General features: G+C 39.8%; 1 protein-coding gene across 4 annotated transcripts in view; it reads right to left on the bottom strand.

Moving 5' to 3' along the window:
- The window catches only part of LOC309840423 (uncharacterized protein), a 339186-nt gene that overhangs the window by 151843 nt on the left and 165992 nt on the right, over positions 1–21351 (bottom strand). For all 4 annotated transcript variants that reach the window (XM_082682490.1, XM_082682489.1, XM_082682488.1 and 1 more), the window contains exon 4: positions 11052–11183. The gene's annotated coding sequence lies outside the window, so the exon portion shown is untranslated. The remainder of the gene's footprint in view (positions 1–11051; positions 11184–21351) is intronic.

Raw genomic sequence — 21351 nt, 5'->3', positions numbered from 1 at the left:
TAGCTCTTATTTCTTCAAATAAATTTTCTGCCCCCCCCCTTCTTCTTCTGGGACTCCTGTAATAATAATGGTACTTTGTTTCTTGGAGTCACCAAGTTCTCTAAGTGTATTCTTATGTTGCACAATTCTTCTTTCTCCCTTTTGTTCCATTTCATTGCATTCTACTACTTTGTCTTCTAGGTCAGTAACTCATTCTTCTGCTTCTTCCAGCTCACTGTTTATTGCAAAGCCCATTTCCAATCTCATTTATTGCATTCTTCATCTCTTATTGAGTATCTTTCTGTTACTTTAAATTCTCCATCAGGTATGCTACTTATATCTCTTTTGCTTGGATTTCTAGCTGTGAACTTTTCTTTTTCTTTCTTGTAGGATGAATTCCCATCACGGCATTTTGTGTAAGTCTCTGCCTTTGTCTTTGTTTAGAAAAGCCAACTATGTCTCCTTCCCTGGAGAGCAATAGCCTTATGAAGAAGAGGTCCTGTAGTGCCCAGGTTCTAGTGCTTCAGGGATTGCCCCAGTGTGTGCTGCATGCCCTCTGATGCTGTGTTCTGGTTGCTCTATCCTTCATGCCAGTGCTATATAGGGGTTCTGCTAGCCTGAAGTGGGCAGGGTTTGGTCCTTGGCCAGAACATGGTGAGTTTTAACTTCGCTTGCTCGGGTCTGCTTGTGAAATGAGACCCGACACTACTCCACCAGAACTGAAGCCCCACAGAACTCTCTAGTCAGGAGACATGGTGTGGGTAGGGGTTTCTGCTGGTTCTTCTGAGGAAGGGGCCCCCTGTGCTGGGACTGAGGCAAGCTTGCCTCAGAGGGGCAGTCCTTCCAGAGTTCAGAGATGTGAGACTTGGTGTGTATCAGTTAGGCAGCCAGGGTCTGTGTTTTTTGCCTTCCACTGGCGACTCTGTGTTTATGCTGAGGAATGGGGTGTGGAGGGAAATGGTGTTGGTCAGCTCCCTCATTTCCAGAATACTGCCTCCCAGGGAAGCACTCTGAGAAGAGTGAATAATCTCTTCACTCTGTGCCCCATGTATTCTCCAGATATTATTTCTACACTGTCTACCCCTGAGCTGTTTCCCTGCCTTCTTTCCAGGAGCAGGGCAGTGCCCTCCAGGCTCTATCTTAGTGATGCCCACTGACCTTTAAAATTCCAGGCTTTAAGCCCTGCTGATTGTAGAACTCATGAAATTCAGTCTATGTCATTTTCCAAGCCAATGGCTTTGGGGAACATCCTTCTTGTGTGTTCCCCTGTGTGCCTCTCTCTTGGCCTACTCCATGACCATAGATCCATCCCCTCTTGAGCACCCATGATCCATTTTCACATCCCCACATATCCTACCTTCTTAGCTGTGGCTCCTTCTCTTCCTTTAGTTGTGGAGTTTGTTATTTTAGTCTTTAGGTTGACTTCTGGGGTATTTAGGATGATTTGACAGTTATCTTGTTGTGCTCATGGGACGATGTGAGCCTGGAGTTCTCCCACTCGGCCACCATCTTCCTCTCTTACTGACACCTTCTCCTTTAAAACATAATCTTGTTGAGAGTATTTTCCTTCCCAATGTCAGCTCATCATTCATTTTACTGTATTGATTTTAGCTGTTGAAAGAGTCCTTTTACCTCCTAACTCTTCCAGGAAGCAGCTGTTATATTTTTTATTCTCCATGTCATAGACAGGTAATTTCTTTGATCACTGTCCCTTTTTCAGTGACTATATTACTTCATAACTTCCTTGATATACGTTCTCCAGACTAAGGCAGAGAGGAAAAGAAAGAGAGAATCAGAGAGAGAGAGGAAGAACTCTAGAGACTTTTAAATGACTTTTGCTTTTGCATATTATGAACATTTGGCATTGTCACTTTCTGCGTTTCTGTATATCTTATTTTTCCTCTCCAGATTGTTTGATTGCTCCTTTTTAAAATATGAAGCTAAATGCTCTTTCCCATTTGATTTGTCTACCAATATTTTCAAGCTATTCTGTCTCCCTGTTGTTACTTCCCAGTCAACAGTAGTGTCAGTGAGACAGTTTCCAAACTGCCATCATCTGTGAATATCATTAGTGTGGTGTTATTTACACCCTCTTTTAACTCATTAATAAAGATGCTGGGTAGATTGGACTATACATCAACTCTCTACAGATAGTATGGTGAAAGTTGCCATTGTTTGTTATCTTTCATTTTTGGTCCTTGGGCTATATTACAGCTTTTATCTGAACTTGAGAAGCAAATGTCTTTGAGTCAGGCATCATTTTTAAAAATCCATTATATATCTAACAAATTGTCATATGTATTTAACAGGATTTTTTTTCTTCATAGCCAATGACCACTATTTTTTGAGATGGTATTAGTGCAGTTCCAGGAGTGACTTGCCTTCTGCATCAGGCTTGTCTGCTGGCCATATGATGTTCATAGGCATGGCAAGCACAAAGGCTAAATTTCATTGTTTGTGCTTTTGCCCATAGGACAAATGGTGGTGTTCTCACATGGCATCATTCTTTTAACCTCTGTCGTTTCACCATTTCATTCCTTTAACTTCCCTGACCCCTTTTCCTTTTGCACTTACCAAATTATTTTCCACTTGGCTCTCATATCACTTCCCATTGTCTTCAGACAATTATTTGTTCTCTTTGTGTTCCAGGTCCCCTGTATTCCAATTATAACTCTATTACCACACTTGTCATGTAATAGTGTACCTCTTTTTATTTACAAATCTATCTTCGCTCTGGGCTGTGAACATCTGGAGGGCAGAAATCTTGTCATATTCATCTTTATTCCTTGGTGTTTAGCATAAACTAGGCACTCAGTAAATGTTTGCTGACTGAATGAGTAAATTAATGGCCTGTTTATAGGGACATCAATAGAGAACTTAATTTGAATAAATCAACTTTTTATAAGCAATTTACAGCAGAATACCTTCCCTCCAAATTAGTTCTATTTATTAACACTTTATTAGAAAATGCCAAGTTGTTTCTACTTTTCTCTATATGCACCCTCAGTGTTTTTTATTGTAAAATTCACAAAAAAAGCAAGTAAAAAAGAAAATAATGCATAGTTGATTACTGTTATTATTTTATTCACAGAGACCCTTAGGTAACAGTATTTTTTTTTTGGGGGGGGGGGGTCTTTCAAGAATGGAAAAGAAATGTAAAGAAGATGAGCCTTACAGCATGTTTTTAAAAAGTTTCTTAATGTTAGACTGACATTCAGTATAATATAGAGGCACAGCATTTGAGCCTACAGCTGTTGAACTGATATTTATTTGAGGACTTTTAGGTACTTTCCATTCTGTGTTTTACAATAAAGATTTGATTGCAGGGCGCCTGGGCGGCTCAGTGGGTTAAGCCTCTGCCTTCAGCTCAGGTCATGATCCCAGGGTCCTGGGATTGAGCCCTGCATCGGGCTCTCTGCTCAGCAGGGAGCCTGCTTCCTCCTCTCTCTCTGCCTGCCTCTCTGCCTGCCTCTCTGCCTACTTGTGATCTCTGTCAAATAAATAGATAAAATCTTTAAAAAAAGAAAAAAAAAAGATTTGATTGTATGTAGTAGATAGTATTTGTTAATATGAATTAATGGAGTCAAGAAATTATTTTATCCCAAAGGCAAAAGGAAGAATGATTTTCTTATTGTGTTGACCAAAATGAATGAGGTTTCTCTCCTAATGTTATGTAAGCTATATGTTTTGCTGATTTTAATTTATAGGTTGACACTGTTTTAAGTTCCAGGTAGAAAAAAAAATAGAGGAAATACAAGATTAACATTAAATAAAAAGAAGACAGGTCTTTGAATGGGTCCAGTAGTGACAGGTAGAACAGTCTCTATGGAATAAAAAGAAATGGGATGTATAAAATAATAGTAATGTGCATTTCACAATAGCACAATTATTGCGAGATTGTGCTATATGTAAAAGAAAGAGGAAATCGTGTCATTAAACCAAACTACATGCTGTAAGCATATGGAAAAAATGAAGTATTTGTTATTTGGCTAACATACTCCTCACCCCCATGTCACAGCAAATAAGTAAGGCTTGACCACCTGTTAATTCTTTCCTGAATTAACAGACACCCTGTTTGACTCTGTAGAACCCTCTGTGGCCAGTGTTTCAAGCTTCTAATGAACAGAACACATGGAAGCTCCAAAATATTATTTTAAATCTACCTTAGCTGCACAATAGCCAAATAGCAGATTCTGGGGTAAGAAGTATATGATTACTTATACTTTCAGTTCAGTTCAGTTCCATTTCCATGATGCCATGTATTTAGGTAAAAATAAATACTACAGATTTCTTTTTCTTTTTAAAGATTTTATTTATTTGTTTGACAGAGAAATAGAAAGTGCACAAGTAGGCAGAGCGACAGGCAGAGAGAGAGGGAGAAGCAGGCTCTCCGCTGGGCAGGGAGCCCCATGTGGGGCTCCATCTCAGGACCCTGGGACCATGACCTGAGCTGAAGGCAGACGCTTAATGACTGAGCCACCCAGGCGCCCCCAGGTTTCTTTTTCAACAGGATTCTAAACAAGCATATTTGAGAACTTTCCAACTATATGCCTTATTTTTTCACTGTTGATCCTTAGTTTCTATTGAATAGTCAGAAACCTAATCTAATGATTTGCTGGTATTTACAGTGGTATAAATACAGTACTTGGGAGCTTGGATTCACAAAATCACTGACACGTAAGGCAAACAGTTCCTCCTCTGTTATGTTGCTGATGCTACCAGGTGTTTAGAGAATCACTGGATTAAACTTTTCCCATGGAAATCTTAAAGAGGAAGAAAAAGAATTCTTTTAGCATAATTTAAAAGTTAAATGTCTATATCACAAACATAGACATAAATATGACTAAAATATTAACATTAAGCTATTAAACGTGCACCACAGGGTTTCTGATGTTGTTTTATATGCCACAGAGACCATGAAGAATTAGATACGATGTGCCCTGCTGGCAAAGAGGTGAATGCTCTAGAATGGCAGGAGAAAGACAATAAACAAGTAAATAAATAATATAACAATACCATGTCAGATTATGATCAAGGTTATGAGGCAAACAGAATGATATGCCAGGTGTGCTGGGAATTAGGAGATGTGGCGCATGACGTTAGCAATTAGAAAAGGCATCTCTGAGTAGGTAAACTTGAGCTGAGAACCAAGAAAGAGAAGGGTTCAGCCATGTTAAGACCTGGGAAAAGAGCCTTTCAAGGAAATGGGATGTTAAGTGCCAAGACCTTAAGGCTAGGGTTTGTTGTTTGTTGTTTTTGTTTCTTTAAGATTATTTATTTATTTAAGAGAGAGATCACAAGTAGGCAGAGAAGCAGGCAGAGAAAGGAGGGGGAGCAGGCTCCCTGCTGAGCAGAGAGCCCAATGTGGGGCTCCATCCCAGGACCCTGAGATCATGACCTGAGCCGAAGGCAGAGGCTTAACCCACTGAGCCACCCAGGCGCCCCTAGAGGTTAGGTTTTTAATGACCAGAAAGAAAGTGAACTTGCCTGGAGTAGATCAAGGGAAGAATGATTCAAGGCGCTTTTGGAGAAGTAGACAAGGACCTGATCACCAAACGTGTTATTAAACAATATTAAGTCCCGAGTACAAATTTAGTGCCCATCCCATAGGAAATTGCTACTGGCAGTAATCATTCATAACATTAACAACTATTTTCCAGTTTGCATTAACTGAAATCTTCACTTAACGCTGTTCTTCTCACAAACATTTGTTGAGTACTGACTATGTGCTAGACATTGTTCTGCCCCAGGAATGGAGTAATGGTCTAAAGGGAGCAAAGCCTCCTGTCTGTAATGTGCCTTTAATTCCTTTGCTCTGCTGACAGGGCTTTGAGTGCAGAAGATGACAGCTCCTAGGTTTCCCGCTTGCTGTCTGTTCTAATTTTGCTAATAAAAGTCTCGTGTAGGTTTCAATAACTCTAGGAGTAAACAGCTATCATACTTCCCCTTTATTAGGGAAAAAAAATTCTCTAATGAAGTCGGATTTTGACCTTGTAAGAATACAGCTCCTCACTTTGTGACAGACAACAGAAAATAATCATAGAATGTGAAGCCATTGACTGATCTTACATCAGAAATGGTATCCCTTATAACAGCTATTCTCCCAAAGTGAGCTGTACTCACTCTGTTTCCTTTCTGGGGTGGAAGGCACCCATCCATTCGCTTCTTGACACTATTTACCATGAAGGTTTACTAGGATGTAGACGCTCTTGAGAAACGTTTTTTGAGTAAGATTGTCTTTTGAAATAAACCAGCATTTTCTACCTTATAAGTAATTTGGCAAAAATGGCATGGAATAATTTTAAAATACAGAATTAGAGAAGTCTTTTCATAACTTCCAAGCCCTTCCTATAAAGATGGTTCTCACGGGATTGATTTTTTAAAAGCTAACCATTTTGTCTCCATCATTATACAGCTCTAAAACTCCATGGAAGGGAAGAAAAGTGACTTGAGGAATGGTAATTACATGATTATAATCGACAGTTTAAATATTCACAAACAAATAAGTAAATAGTGAAGATGATGGCTCACACGGGCATACCGACAGAGCACTTGGATCTCTGGAGGAAGTGAAAAACCTCACTGAGGTCACTAGAGTACATTGCTGTGATGGCCCTAAGAGAGTTTAAACAAGGTTTGTTTTCTTTTGTTCTTTGTTATAGGTATAAAGTGTAATAACTTTGATTTAGAGAAACGGTACTAGCAGAATTTTCATATATATGGTACTTGATTTGAAAAAAGTCATCCAACAGGAGAGACCAAGTGACTGCTAAGGTCACTTGGAGGTTGCGTTTCTCAAGCAACTTCAAGTATGATTTATAAAGACCATGTATTGCTTCATAATTGTTTCCATTTTATTTGTTTCTCCATTTGCTGTGCTTATACAGGCAATGCACGAGGTCACAGCGGGTCAAGACTTTTATAGATGATCTGATTTTTAACCCAACAACTGTGCAATCCCAGGAAAATAAACAGAAGGTGAAAGCGTTGTAAGTGTACTCATAATTAAGGGTACACTTTAGCAGTCACAAGATTCCCTGTCAGATCCTCTGAAGTAGTGAGCACCGTGTCATCCATGAATCCATCCTTCCTCCACATCCACACCTGTGGTGGGAGTCCCACCTGTGCTCTGCCACAGCTTCCTGAGAAGCACCTTGATTTCCACACTTACGCTGAATTACGACACAATATCAATGGCAAGGAATTTCTGAGAAATTGAGGTCAAAGAGTAGTGAGTGTCACAGAGTTCACACACAATGGGGCCTGCAATCCATGCCAGAGTAGACAGGCTACGCCTCCTCAGAGAAAAAGTACAATCACAGTCCTCCCAAAGGCTCTTTGGGATGAGGGAGACACAGCAGTGGCTTCCAGCAATGCTGATGTCTGGCTCCACCCCTGGACCTTCTCATTTCATGGTCACGGGGTACCAACTGGGCTTTGAGAGGTTTCTGAGCTCCCCAGGTGATTCTAATGCATCCCCAAATCTGGAAGCCAACCAGAAAAAGACTTTAGCATTGAGTATGTCCCATCATGGGAAGATAATAAATAAGACCTTTCTTAATAATTTCATTATTATTAACGTTATCATAAAGCACTGGTCTGAAAGCAAAACATGGATTTCAAAGAATAAGGCAAAAAAAAAAAAAGGAACGAGAACAAAAACAAATAATTTGGTATAGATCCCAAATATTTTCACTGTTCATAAACAATTTAAAAATTGCTTCTATAGAAGGTAAACTTAAAAAAAAAAAAAAACCAGAAAACAAAACAGAAGCTTAAAAAACAAATCAAACAACACAGACCTGAGACTTGGCTTTCAGTGGAGTTTGACAGGATTCTCTCATCCTATTTGAGTCACAGACAATCCTCTTTGGTTTCCCACTGAGGAGGGAGCACGGGGGTTTCCAGGAACACAACAGCATTGACTTACGGTTCCTATTTCCCTCGAGCCTTTGAAGTTTGCTCTAGTGATTACTGACTCACCCACGGCTTTACAGAGAAGAAAATTATATTCGAGGGAGACAGGCAATGCTCAGCAGTTCTCAGTCTTTCTGTCACATTTCTAAGCGGTTCCACCCGGAGGCAGAGATACGGATTTCTTAAACTCTCAAGGTTTCCAGGAGCCTCGTGGTACTGTTGTTAAGCCTGTGTCATACTAAACGCTCGTGCTCAAATATAACAAATATACAACCAGTGAAATCCTGGGCCCGGTCTCCAGCCAGAATGGGCTCCCTTTGTCTCTGTCCATCCTTCAGCGGTGGCTCGCTTTAGGCAAAGGACATGTGGATGTTAATTTTAGTTTGTCATTAGGTGAGTTTAGGTCGGCGAGCTCTGGTGACGAGGAGGAAACGTGCTTTCCAGTGTGTGCGGAAGAACAGAGGGGTTATTTTCACAATAATCTCTAGTCTTTATTTATCTTTCTATCGTATTTTCATTTAATCTATTAATTTTAACATATTTTATATGTGATATTTGAACACCCTGCACACAAAGGAAAATATTGACAATTTGGCTCTGCAGAAAGAGTGGAAATATTAATGTATTTTGCCTTTTTTGTCCTTGCTCTGTTGATTGTGCTGCAACTGAGGAGGGGATGTAGGCCTACAGCTGAAGCTACTAGGTTTACCGTTTTTCACGTATCGTACTACTGTTAGAACACATACAACAACCTAAATAGAACTCTATTATCATAATTACCTTGACTGAAGCTTCTGCCCACAAAGACACACATGATGTTCCCATCACGCTTTCGACAGAACGAACCTGTCAACGCCGGGGGCAATTTTGTCACGAACAATATATGACCTACAGTAGCTGGGTTTGTTCAATCTGGTTCCAGTAAATGGATCCAAGCAAATCAGAATATTCAGAGCATGAACACAATCAATTTGAGCCTAGCTATTCTGGTTTAGAAAAGTCAGCCCAATTATTCCCGGTGATTTAGATATTTCTTAACAAGAGAGAATTTTGGTTTTTAAACAGCATCACAATAAATGAGTATATTGTATTGCCTGGAAAATGCATTTCTCATATTTGATGCTACACACAAATGTATAGAGTGAGACATCCAATCCAAGAAAATTTCATTTTCCACACACAAAATTAGCACGTCAGCAGAAAAGCTAAAGTTATTGTGTTCTTGTGTGTTAAATACATGTGTAGAAAAGGATGTCCGCATTGGATTAACTGCTGAGGTTTTCAACACTTTTGCCAATTAGTGTCAAATGAAACCGGGAAAACCTTTCTCCTTGGAGCTCGGCTGTAATGTAGCCTATAAAATTTAGGAAGTTACGTTTCTTGCACCAAACTGAAGTTCTCCTATACCATTAACTGCCCCCCTTGTCACCAGAGGCTTTTCATTATTTATGAGATTCAAAACAAATGAGTGAATGAGTGCATAATAAATAAATTAGCAGAGTATCACCCTTTTCCTTATAAAAATCGTGTGTTTAACTATAGAGCCTGCTCTTTAATTTGCTAAGTTTGATGGGTGTTTATATTAAAATGATTTATCTTTCTCCCAAAGATAATTTAACAGCATAATCTTTAAGAGACCCTAAAACTCATGAAGGAATATTTTAGTCATTATTCTAATACAGATTTGCTAGTTGAGCTAGCAAAAGCAGTGTAATTCTGGTCAGAAGCTGGTTCTAACAATCTCAAGGAGGGCCTGCCTTACCCTGTGTTTTCATACTATTCCCTGCCTCAAAGCACCTGTTCCTGAGGGTGTCAGCCTGTCTCATTTGTCTTTATGTTTATGCAACCCCACAGCATGCAAGGGTGGTCATTGTCACATTAGCCAACCCTTACAGTGGTAAATTACCTAATCAAAAACTCTCTCCATTCTTAAAAGCCCTCCTTGTTTTCCAAGTTACTCTAATATCATCTTGTATCAATTAATTAACTCCGTTAGCAATACGCATACAGGGAACCCCAGCGAGGGAGGGGCACCAAGGACAGAAGAAGGCTGATGTGAGAAGTAAAGGAGGGATACCAACCCAGCGCCTGACCCTTTCATCTTGGACGTCATATAACTGAAAACTTTTTGAGCAATGGGGACAGCCTTGAGGTGGTCAGGGAAGGAAACAAAGGGTCACAGGGAGAACATTTCCCCAGCTAGGACATGTTCTACAGAGGAGCTGGCTCTGTCTAAGGGTAGCTTGGGCGAGAAGCCACTCAGACTCCCTCCTACTTCAGCAAAATGGAGGGACTTTGGAATGTTGGCTGAGCAAGTAAGTGTGAACCAAAAAGGCCACAAACCAAGAGACCAAGACTACAGTGTGTTGTCCTAACAGCTAGGTAAACCATATCATCACTTCCATATCAACACACGAGCTTCTCCAGAAGTGTGGGGTCAGTTTTCAACGAAGACATCAATGGCGTGACTGAAACTACTGGCTCACCGAGCTCTCCAATCAACGCTCACCCAACACAGCCATGGCCCTGAGCCCCTTCTCGATTCCACAGTCCACCAGCACAACCACGTCCTTGCAGATACCTCCCACTCTCCCCATCTACCTCCAGGCAGTCACAGGGAATGGCGACAGGCGCACGGTATCTCATGCTGCCTACTGCGAAAGCTGCGACCTTGATTGCACACTCCAAAGGGCACTCAACAGCTCCCAACCGGAGTGTCATTTCTTCAGTCAGTTTACTTTCTTTTGGAGGCAACTATCCGGGCCTACTTTTCTCCTGTCAATCCACCAGCATGGTCTTCCACTTCACCTTTGTCTTAGGATCTCAGCTCACCCTTCGTTGGTCTGACAGACACAGACTGAAGGAGACACCTGCTCACCGTCCGTCACCAGGACCCGCACTTCCAGGAGGAAGGAAGCAGCCTGCCCCCACCAAAGCCCTCTCTTCTTCAGCAACCTCATCACCTCCCATCATCTCCTGGGCTCGGCTCCTTTCCTTCTGCATCTCAACAGCTCACCTACTCAACATTTTATGAAAATGAATAGACACAACCAAAAATCATCCATCTTTTAGAAATTCCTCATAACCCCATGGTGCCGCTCTGCTACAGCCCGATTCCTCTGTCTTTATACAGCAGATTTATGCTGGGTACTCACAGTCTCCTTCTCCACATCTTCCACGTCTCCCCACTCCACCGAAACTTCCTTCTCAAGGTTGCCTGTGGCCGCGGTGTTGCTTCGTCTACTGGTTTGTCCACGTTCACATCCCTGTGCTCACCTCTATCAAACCTGCAATGGAATACGAGACAACTGAATACCTTCTCCTTCTGGAAATAGTCTCGTGTTTTGGCTACTGTGAAACCAGCTGTTTCACGGTTTCTTTTCTTCCTCTATCACCTCTGTTGACTGGCTCTGTGGGGTAGAAATGAGCCACACTCAGAGAGCTCCAGCCTGGTCTCCACCACCAGGGCTACTCAGGGTAGATTATATCACGCTAACACCTGCCAGTCTGCAGCATCTGCGGGCAAACCATCGCGCTTCCCTGGGAAGCCCTCTGTTTCCGTACATCCTTGGCCAAAGTGGCCTCGAGCTCCATTCGGGGGGACAGACTGCCCTGCAGCCACAATGGTGTGTTAGTACGTACACCCCAATGGCCATCTAGCGTCCTGAGATGATGTGCACGTGCTTTTGGCCATTGGGCTTGGAATCGTTCCTGCTTACGTGGCGTATTACGTGAGTTAAAGCCTCTTTGGGACTTTTTGTTTATAAATATCCTCAGAGAAACCTGGAGAGTAGGAGGGCTGGTCTGAATTTGGCTCATCAAAGGCAGGGCCTTGCGTGGAGTTCATCAGCTTGTTTGAAGCTGGGGTGTGTGGGGGACAAACGTCCCTTTTGACCCTTTGCATTAATTCCTTTTCCTTTTCCCTTCCTTCCTCCCCTCCCTTTCCTCCTTGCCTTGAGTGTCTTTCTTTCTACTGAGATAACATTAAAGTACCAAAACATTCACTCTTTTAATGTGTGCAATTCAGAGTTTATTAGAATATTCACAAGGCTGTGAAACTTCCACCACTACGCTTCCAGAATGTTTCCACCATCCCCCAAAGGAGCCCCATAACCGCTGGCAGTCACTCCCCATTTCCCTCTCTCCACAGCCTCCAGCAACCATTCATCTCTGGCCCATCTCTGTGGATTTGTCTGTATGCACCATTTATCTCACTGGAATCGTACAGCACATGCCCTTTTGGTGTCCGGCTTCTTTCGCTTGTATTTTCAAGGTTCATTTAGGTTTTAGCATGTATCAGAACTTCCCTTCTTTTTGTGGCTGAATAGTATTCTATTGTAGGCATAAGTCCATTTAAAAAAAAGAAAAATCCTCTCAGCCGTTAAGGGACATCTGGGTTGTTTCAGCTTCAGGGCTAATATAAACAAAGCTACTTTGACATTTGTGTATACATTTTTGCAGCAGTTATGTTTTAAATTCTCTTAGTTTTGGAGGTCTTAGTTTTGTAAATCTCACGTTTGGGGTAGGACTTGAGATTGAGAAGCAAGAATCCCATAACTTTGTTCTTTTTCAGAAACGTTGGATGTTCTGGATCCTTTGTATTTTTGTGCAAATTCTAGGGTCAGCTTACGATTCTGCAAAACTGGCAGGGGAGATTTCCCAGGGGTCATGCTTACTCTGTAGACAAACTTGGATATCACTGCTATTTGGGGCAAAAAAAAAAAAAAAAGATTAGACTTCTAATCCATGAACACATGCTGTCTTTCCATTTATTTAGGGTTTTGTTTGTTTGTTTGCTTTTCTCATTTTTTTCAACGATCGCAATTTTCAGTGTGCAGGATTTCCTTCTATTAAATTTATTCTGCAGTGCTTTATTTTTTGGTATTATGGTAAATTGACTTGTTTTCTTAATTTTTTCTTCAGGTTATTCATGGCTAGTGCATAGAAAAATAACAATTTTGTATATTCATCATCTTTCTGCAACCATATGGAACTCATGGATTAGGTCTATCAGACCTAATGTGTGTGTGTGTGTGTGTGTGTGCGTGTGTGTGTGTACGCGTGCATGTGTGAGACTTCCTCAAGGTTTTTAAAATTCCAGATGACATTATTTACAAATAGGTACAGCTTATTTCCTCTTTTCAATATAGAATCCTTTTATTTTCCTTTCTTGCCTAAGTGCCCTAGCAAAACCCTCTGCTGCGCTATTGAATAGAAATGGTGTCTTGTCTCTCTGATCTGGAAAAAAGAAATCTTTTTTCTTTTGCTGGTCTTGTCGATAAACTTTTCTGTGCCGATTAGGACGGATCGTGTGGGGTTTGTATTTTATTCTACTAATGATGAATGTTATATTGATTGATCTTCACACGCAGCACCTACCTCGTGATCCTATAATAAATCCCACTGGGTCACAGTATGGAAGCCTTCCTATAAGTTGGTAGGTTTGCTTTGCTCGTGTTTTGAGATTTTTATATCTATGCAGTTTTCTTCTCATGTGATGTCTTTCCCTCCTTGAACAATAATAAAAATACTGGCCTTCTAGAACGAGCTATGAAGGGATCCATTTTCCTCTGTTTTTGGAAGGGCCGGTGAAAAGATGCTGTTAATTCTTTGAACGTGCGGCTGAATCTGCCAGAGAAGCCACGTGCTCTAGGGATTATCTTTGTGGGAGTTGCAGTTCTGCCATTGCTAATTCAGCCTCTTTCCCTGTGGAAAATCTATGCATGTTTTCTCTTTTTTCTGGAGTCTGATTCATTAGTGATTATCTTTTTAGGAATTTGTTTCATTTAGGTTATATAACTTGTTGGCAGAAAACTGTTCATAGCATTTTCTTAACAATCCCTCTTTATTTCCGTAAGATCAGTACTTTTGCCTCCTCTTTAATTTTGCTAATTTCTTTACTTGATTCCTAGTTGTCTTGTTAAAAGTTGGCCAATTTTGCTAATGTTTTGATAGAACAAACTTTTGCTTTTGTTGACTTCCCTATTTTTCTAGTGTCTATTTCACTTATTTCTGGTCTAATCTTTATTATTGTCTTCTTTCTGCTTGGTAAGGGTTTAATTTGCTGTTCTTTTTCTAGTTCTTAAGGCCAACTGCTCTGATATTGATTTGAGATTTTTTCTTTTTTAATATAGGCATTTACAGACATAATTTTTCTCCTAAGCCCTACTCTCACTGAAGTCCACCAGTATTGTGTTTTGTTTCCATTCATATTAAAGTATTTTATTTCTTTAAAGTTTTTATTTAAATTCTAGTTAGCTAACATGTAGTGAAATATTGGTTTGTGTACAGGATTCAGTGATTGATCACGTAAGCACATCCCCAGTGTTCATCACAAGTGCCTCCTTAATGCCCATCCCCTGCCTTCCCCTTCCCCCACCTCCTTCCCTCCATCTACCCTCAGTGTGTTCTCTACAGTTAAGAGTCTGTGTTTATGGCTTGCCTCTCTCTTGCTCTCTCTCCCTCTTTTTAAAAATTTTTTTCCACAATAAAGTCCTTTCTGATTTATCTTTCCATTTCTTTGACTCATGGGTTACTTAGGAGTACATTGTTAATTTCCACATAATTTTGGCATTAGCCAAATTTCCTTCTGTTACTGATTTCTAATTTTGTTTTACTGTGGCTGGAAAACATACTTTGTATGATTTCAATATTTTTAAATTTGCTGAGACCTGGTTTATAGGTTAACATATGATCCCTCTTAGAGGAGCTCCCCATGCACTGGAGAAGAATGTGTGTTCTGCCCCTGGGAGGATCCTTCAACAGCTAGAAAATCTCCAAAATAAAAATCCAAACATTGTCCCATGGTCTATGAGGCTCTACACACTTTGGGTTCTGCTTATCACTCTGCCTTACTATATAACATCCTTTCCCTTTCCCGCTAGCGTCTCCTGAGTTTAGTTTCATTTCTGTTTCTTAAATACCCCCAAATTCCCATCTCCACCTCTTTACACATGCTCTGCCCTCTGGCTAGAACATTAAAGCATAAACTAATTAACAATATTTCATGTCCTGTGCATTTTGATGATAGCTTCACATAGTTTGTCTAAACAATAATGCTTTATAATTTTAATTTTACATATGAGAAAACAGAGTCCTAAAGAGACTGATATACTCATCCAAAGTACATAGATGATAGCATTATAGAAAACACTGGAGACTTAACTATTTTGTTGTAAATTACCTAATGTCTCTTTATCTACTAGATCAGGTAGCCAGCATTCAAACCACCTGCCTCTGATGCCAGAGTCCAGACACTTTGCCATTGTCCTATTTTGTAACATTAGTATGAGTATCAGAGGGAAGGATACAAGTTATCCCTTCTTGTGCAATTTACACTGACTTAGATATTCTAAACTGATGCTGCTACAGGCAGATGTGTGGGTAGGTTGTGAGAGAGCAAGAGATCTTCTTCCATATCTCAACTTCTGCTTTAAATGTCATCTGTCCCTTAGAATTTATGCTGAAGTCAAAATTATATATCTATCTATCTATATATATATATAATATTGTAATACTAATGCTAAATAATATAATTATTATAATATAAAAATATCATATATATTACTTATATATAAGTATATGGCAAATAAAAAAAGCAAACATACACCTACACATACAACATGCTTCTCTCTGCTACACACTTCCACACTATTCTCATTGCCTCAGATGCCATTGTTGAAACAGAGCAAGTACGTACTAATTGTTTTTTTTTTTCTTAGAATTATATTTTACTGTGGGAAGGACATGAAACACTAAGAAATTTTTAAGTGCACGATACTGCTAATATTAGAAACATGCTGTACAACAGATTTCTAGAAATTATTCATCTTGCATAATCGAGACTTTATGCCCACTGATCAGCAACTCCCCATTTCCCCTTTCTCCAGCCCCTGGCAACAACCATTCTACTCTGATTCTATTAGATTAACTATTTTAGATGCCTTGTGTAAATGGAATCACACAGTATTTATCCTTCTGCTATTTCCTTATTTTATCGAGCACAATGTCCTCAAGGTTCATCCGTGCTCTTACATGTTGCAGAATTCCCTTCTCTTTTTAAACTCCTGCAGAGTTCAGGCCCTGCATATTATTTTATTTTATTTTTATTCCTTTTCTCTTAGTTTTATTAAGACGTAATTGACATGCAACACTTTTTAGGGTCAAGTTGTACAGCATAGTGACTTTTCATATATATTGTGAAATGATCACCATGATGTTTGGTTGATATCCATCATCTCATATAGATGCAAAGAACAACAACAACAAAAAAAAAGAACAAAATTTGTTTTTCCTTGCGATGAGAACTTTTAGGATCTACTCACTTAACTTTCAAATATACCACACAGCAGCATTACCTACGAGCATGACACTGTACCCTATATCCCCAATACTTACTTGTAACCGGAAGTTTGTACCTTGGACCACTTTCATCCAATGCCCTTCCCGCCTGTCTTACACTTCAGGTAACCACAAATCCGGTCTCTTTTCCTGAGTTTGATGTATTTTTTTTTTTAGATGTTATGTATAAGTGAAAACACAAAGTATTTCTTTCTCTAACTTATTTCAATTAGCATAATGCCCTCGAGATGCATCCATTTTGTTAAAGTTCTTGAAAACTACAGACACTATTATTAGCTCTCTTTAATACTGTGTATTGTACACACATGTGTATATAAATATATTCATTTTTTTAAGAAAGTTTACATGCAAGTATCCCTACTAGTCTACCTATTTTACTTATTTCTGAAAAGCAAGAAAATAATATCATTTTAATCTTAAAATCCTAACTCTTATTTCATGCAAACAATAAAATTAAAATGTCAAATAAAAGAAAAATAATTACAGCTTTTGTCATGAATCCATTAGGCAAGATTAGGGAAATTATAGATTTCATATTTGTGAAAAACAGATTGTTTTTTAAAAAGTTATTTTGGGGGGAGGAGCAAGTTGGTGGAGGAGTAGGAGGCTGAAATATTATCAGGTCCCAGGAGTTCAGCTAGATAGTTATCATGCCATACTGAACACCTATAAACTCAACAGGAGATCGAAGAGAACAGAAAAGCGACCACTTTCTGGGAGGTGGGATGTGGGAAGTGAACCCGAAGCAACAGGAAGATAGACCGCGGGGAAAGGGCCGGCTCCTGGCAAGCTGCGCAGCAACGGAGCACAAAATCGGAACTTCCACAAGTCCGCTCATCAGAGGGACGGCGCTGCAGAGGCCAAGCAGGGAGTGGAGGCCTCACAGGGCCAGTGTGGTCTCAGGACCCGCGGGGTCACAGAAAGACCGGGGGTGTCTGAGTACGGCAGAGCTGCCAGGGATGGAGCCGGGAAGCCGCTGCAGAGACGGAGCCGAGGGGGGACTGTCAGCTCGGGGTTACCTTAAACTGTGATCCAAGGCACAGTCAGGCCCCTGCTCTTCGAGCAGGGACCCCACAAGTGGCAGATCCAGGGAGACTCACCTTCCTCTTCTGGGAGCAGTGCCACGGGAGTGTGTGGCAAGAATCTGCTAGGTTTGGAGACTCCAAACAGCCCTTGCGCAAGTGAGAGAAACACTTGGTCACAGGCCCAGGGAGCTCACCCTGCGGGTGGAGACCAGGGAGACGGGAAGGATTGACGGCTTTTCTCCCAGGCCGCATTGAGGAGCGGGGACCCAAGCTCTCGGCTCCTTTGTGGCCAGACACTGGGCGGCCGCCATCTCCATTCCCGTCCTCCAAAGCGGTACGGAAAGCGATCAGGGAACAAAAGCTCCGGAGACCAAAACCGCGCATGTTACTTAGCCTAGAGCAATTCCGGCTCCGCAAAGACATGTGAGAATCTCAGCAACAGGCCCCTGACCCAGAAGATCAGCAAGAACATCCAGCCAAGACCAAGCTCACTGGTCAAGGAGAACTGCGGAACTCCACAGCTAGGGGAAAGCAACACACAGAATTCATGCTTTTCCCCCCATGATCCTTACATCTTCCAAAGTTAAATTTTTTAAATTTTTTTTTCTTATTCTGTTATTTAAAATTTTTCCTCTTTCCTATTTGAATGCTTTTTAATTATTTTATCTTACTAATACCTTTCTAAAAATCCTTAAAAATTTTCATTGTTATAGTCATATTTTATCCCCTCATTGTACTTAACCTTATTTTTTGTATACATATAGGTTTTTTTTTCTTTAAAATTTTGGGATACGATTTCTTCTATTAGATCAAAATATACCCTAAATCTAGTGCATAGCTTTATTCTAACCTTCAGCCTGATCACATTCTTTCCTGTTTTTTTTTTCTTTTTTCAACCAACTTTAGTTTGTTATCAATTCCTTTTTTAGAATATTTTATTTTATTTTTTTTTAAAGATTTTATCTATTTATTGACAGACAGAGATCACAAGTAGGCAGAGAGGCAGGCAGAGAGAGAGAGGAGGAAGCAGGCTTCCACCGAGCAGACAGCCCTATGTGGGGCTCGATTCCAGGACCCCGGGATCATGACCTGAGCTGAAAGCAGAGGCTTTAACCCACTGAGCCACCCAGGCGCCCCTTTTTTAGAATATTTTAAATTTAAATTTAAATTTTTAATATTTCACCTTAATAGCCATATTCCATCCCTTCACAGTGTTTACCCTTATTATTTTATATATACATATACATATGTGTGTGTGTGTATGTATTTATTTCATTAAAATTTTGGGAGGTAGTTTCTTCTAACAGACCAAAATACACCCAAAATCAAGTGTGTGGCTCTGTTCTATTCACCAATCTAACTAATATGTGTGTGTGTGGGTATATATATATTTTTATATTTTTATATTTTATATATGTATATATACATATTTAATTTGTATACATATTTATTTAATGTATATGTATGCATAATTAATGTATACATATACATTAATTTAATTTTTTTTTACCTCTTTCTCACAACAAAAAATTTGCTGATTTTCCATCTGGAAGTTCTGTCAGCTCTAAGAGGGAAACTCCAAAGTTTCCAGCCACAATCGCAGATTTGTATATTTCTTTTTTTGTATCTATCAGTTTTCGCTTCACGTATTTCGAGACTCTGCACAGTCACCGAGTAGTGCAATTGCAGGGTCATAGGGCAGCTCTATTCTTAATTCTTAAAGAATCTCCACACTGTTTTTCAGAGTGGCTGCACCAACTTGCATTCCAACCAACAGTGTAAGAGGGTTCCCCTTTCTCCACATCCTCTCTAGCACTTGTTCCTTGTCCTGTTAATTTTGGCCATTTAACTGGTGTAAGTTGGTATCTCAATGTGGTTTTGATTTGAATTGCTCTCCACAGTTTTTATCATATGTGTGGGCTCCTGTATCCACCACCCAGTCAAGACACTGATAGTTCCATCCTTATAAGGACCCCAGGTGGCCTTTTGTAGCCACACCCACCTCCCTCCTGCCTTCATTCACAAGAAATGGGAGATGGTTGCTAGATTTCTTAACATAAGGTCAAAAGGAACTCAAGAGTGTCCATGAATTTCCTTAATAGTGAAAACTAAATTATTGGTGATATCTATCTATCTATCTATCTATCTATATATCTCACATTTACATATGTGTGTGTGTGTGTGTGTGTGTGTATTTGGAACTGGGGGGAGAAAAAGGATATATATATATATATATATATATATATATATATATATATACACACATATATACTCATATACATGCAGTGAAATACTATACAGTCATAAAAATGAAATCTTGCCATTTGTAACAACATGGATGGAACTAGAGGGTATTATGTTGAGCAAAATAAGTCAATCAGAGAAAGACAATTATCATATGTTCTCTCTAATATAAGGAATTTGAGAGGCAGGGTGGGAGGTCGTGGGTGGTAGGGAGGGAAAAAAATAAAACAAGATGAGATCAGGAGGGAGACAAACCATAAGAGAGTCTTAATCTCAGAAAACAAACTGAGGGTTGCTGGGGGGAGGTACAGGGTGTCTGGGTTTTGGACACTGGAGAGGGTGCTATGGTGAGTGCTGTGAAATGTGTAAGCCTGATGATTCACAGACCTGTACCCCTGGGGCAAATAATACATTATATGTTAATTTTAAAAAGTCATTTCAAATCTCTTTGTACCTCAGGTACCTGGTATAAGCTGAGGAAGGATCTGAAACAGCTCTCTTGAAAAATGCACATTCATTCATTGGTGTGTATATATGTGTAATAAATATACATATATATAATATATGAATATATGCACAATAATGCATGTGTACATATAAACCTTATATACATACATATGTAAACATATACAAGTAACACAATGTAAGTACATTTTGTGTGTGTGTGTGTGTGTGTGTGTATAATATTGAGCAACTGAGCAACATGGTGCCAGACTCTCATATACGGTCCTTGACCCAGAGATGATGTGCTTACACTGACACAACTTCTGTTAGGTTTTGCCCCATCTTCCCTCTCACAGTCTGATGTTGATAGCTCAACTTGTTGGTTTCTCACTTTACCTGCAAGCTCTCTTTAACCACTTACACTAACCAACCACCTGCACTAACCAACCACCTTCACCAACCACCTGCACTAACCACTTCCACTAACCACCTGCATTAACCACCTGTGTTAACCACCTGCAGATGGGTGAGTGGCTCTCTGACCCTCGGACTGTCTTTCTCTTTCTTGTTCCTTTCCTTTAATAAACCACTCATCTCCAAAATACTCATTATGTAAATCCTGACTGATAGATTCCCCAGATTTTTAGCATTTCCTCATTTATTTCTAAAGAGCTTTGAAGTGAAGCCTTGAAGAGAGATTCAATTCAAAAAGATACTTATGGTTCTCTTAGAAAAAGTGATTCCATAATGAGCTGGAAATGGTATACAGAAGGCATACATAGTAGGAAGAAAGGAAATACGCATTTTCCCCTAAACAATAAAATTTTATGGCAGCCTGTAATTGAGGAAAATTTTTGCAGTAGCTTTTTTCTTTTGTTCCTGGGGAATTTTACACGTACTCTGAAGGCTGTTTCAAATATCACCACCTTTCATTTTGGGAATGCTAATTTCAGTTTCCAAACACAGACACATCTCAGGCATTAGATAGTACTAAGCTTGTCTTGACCTCATTTAAGTCACTGTATTATTTAATCATATGTAATAAAGAACCTAGAATCAAATGGAGCTATATTTAGTGGCAATATTGCAATGAACATGACTGTCTCATGTAAACACACTCTATTTAAAAATTGGCCTCATAATAATGCCTCGTGTTCAATAGCTGGTGACAGCAAGAGTCTGTTCCTTAAAATGAGGAGCAGATTTTTTCTAAATGAACCATTTGATTGCATTAGTAAGGCCTAACAATTGGTAGTTTTTACATGGAATCAGGCTCATTTTTACTCTTTTCAATTTCTCTGTTAATAGTTTTTGAAAGCATTTTCCTTTTAATGATTTGTTTCTAAAATCCTGTTCTCTCTTGACTTGTTCTCTGCTGACT

The sequence above is a fragment of the Mustela nivalis genome (genome assembly GCF_964662115.1).
Source record: "Mustela nivalis genome assembly, chromosome: 9".
In the NCBI taxonomy this organism is placed as follows: Eukaryota; Metazoa; Chordata; class Mammalia; order Carnivora; family Mustelidae; genus Mustela; species Mustela nivalis.
The sequence above is the reverse complement of the archived record's forward strand: the minus strand, read 5'-3'. Positions and strand labels throughout refer to the sequence as shown.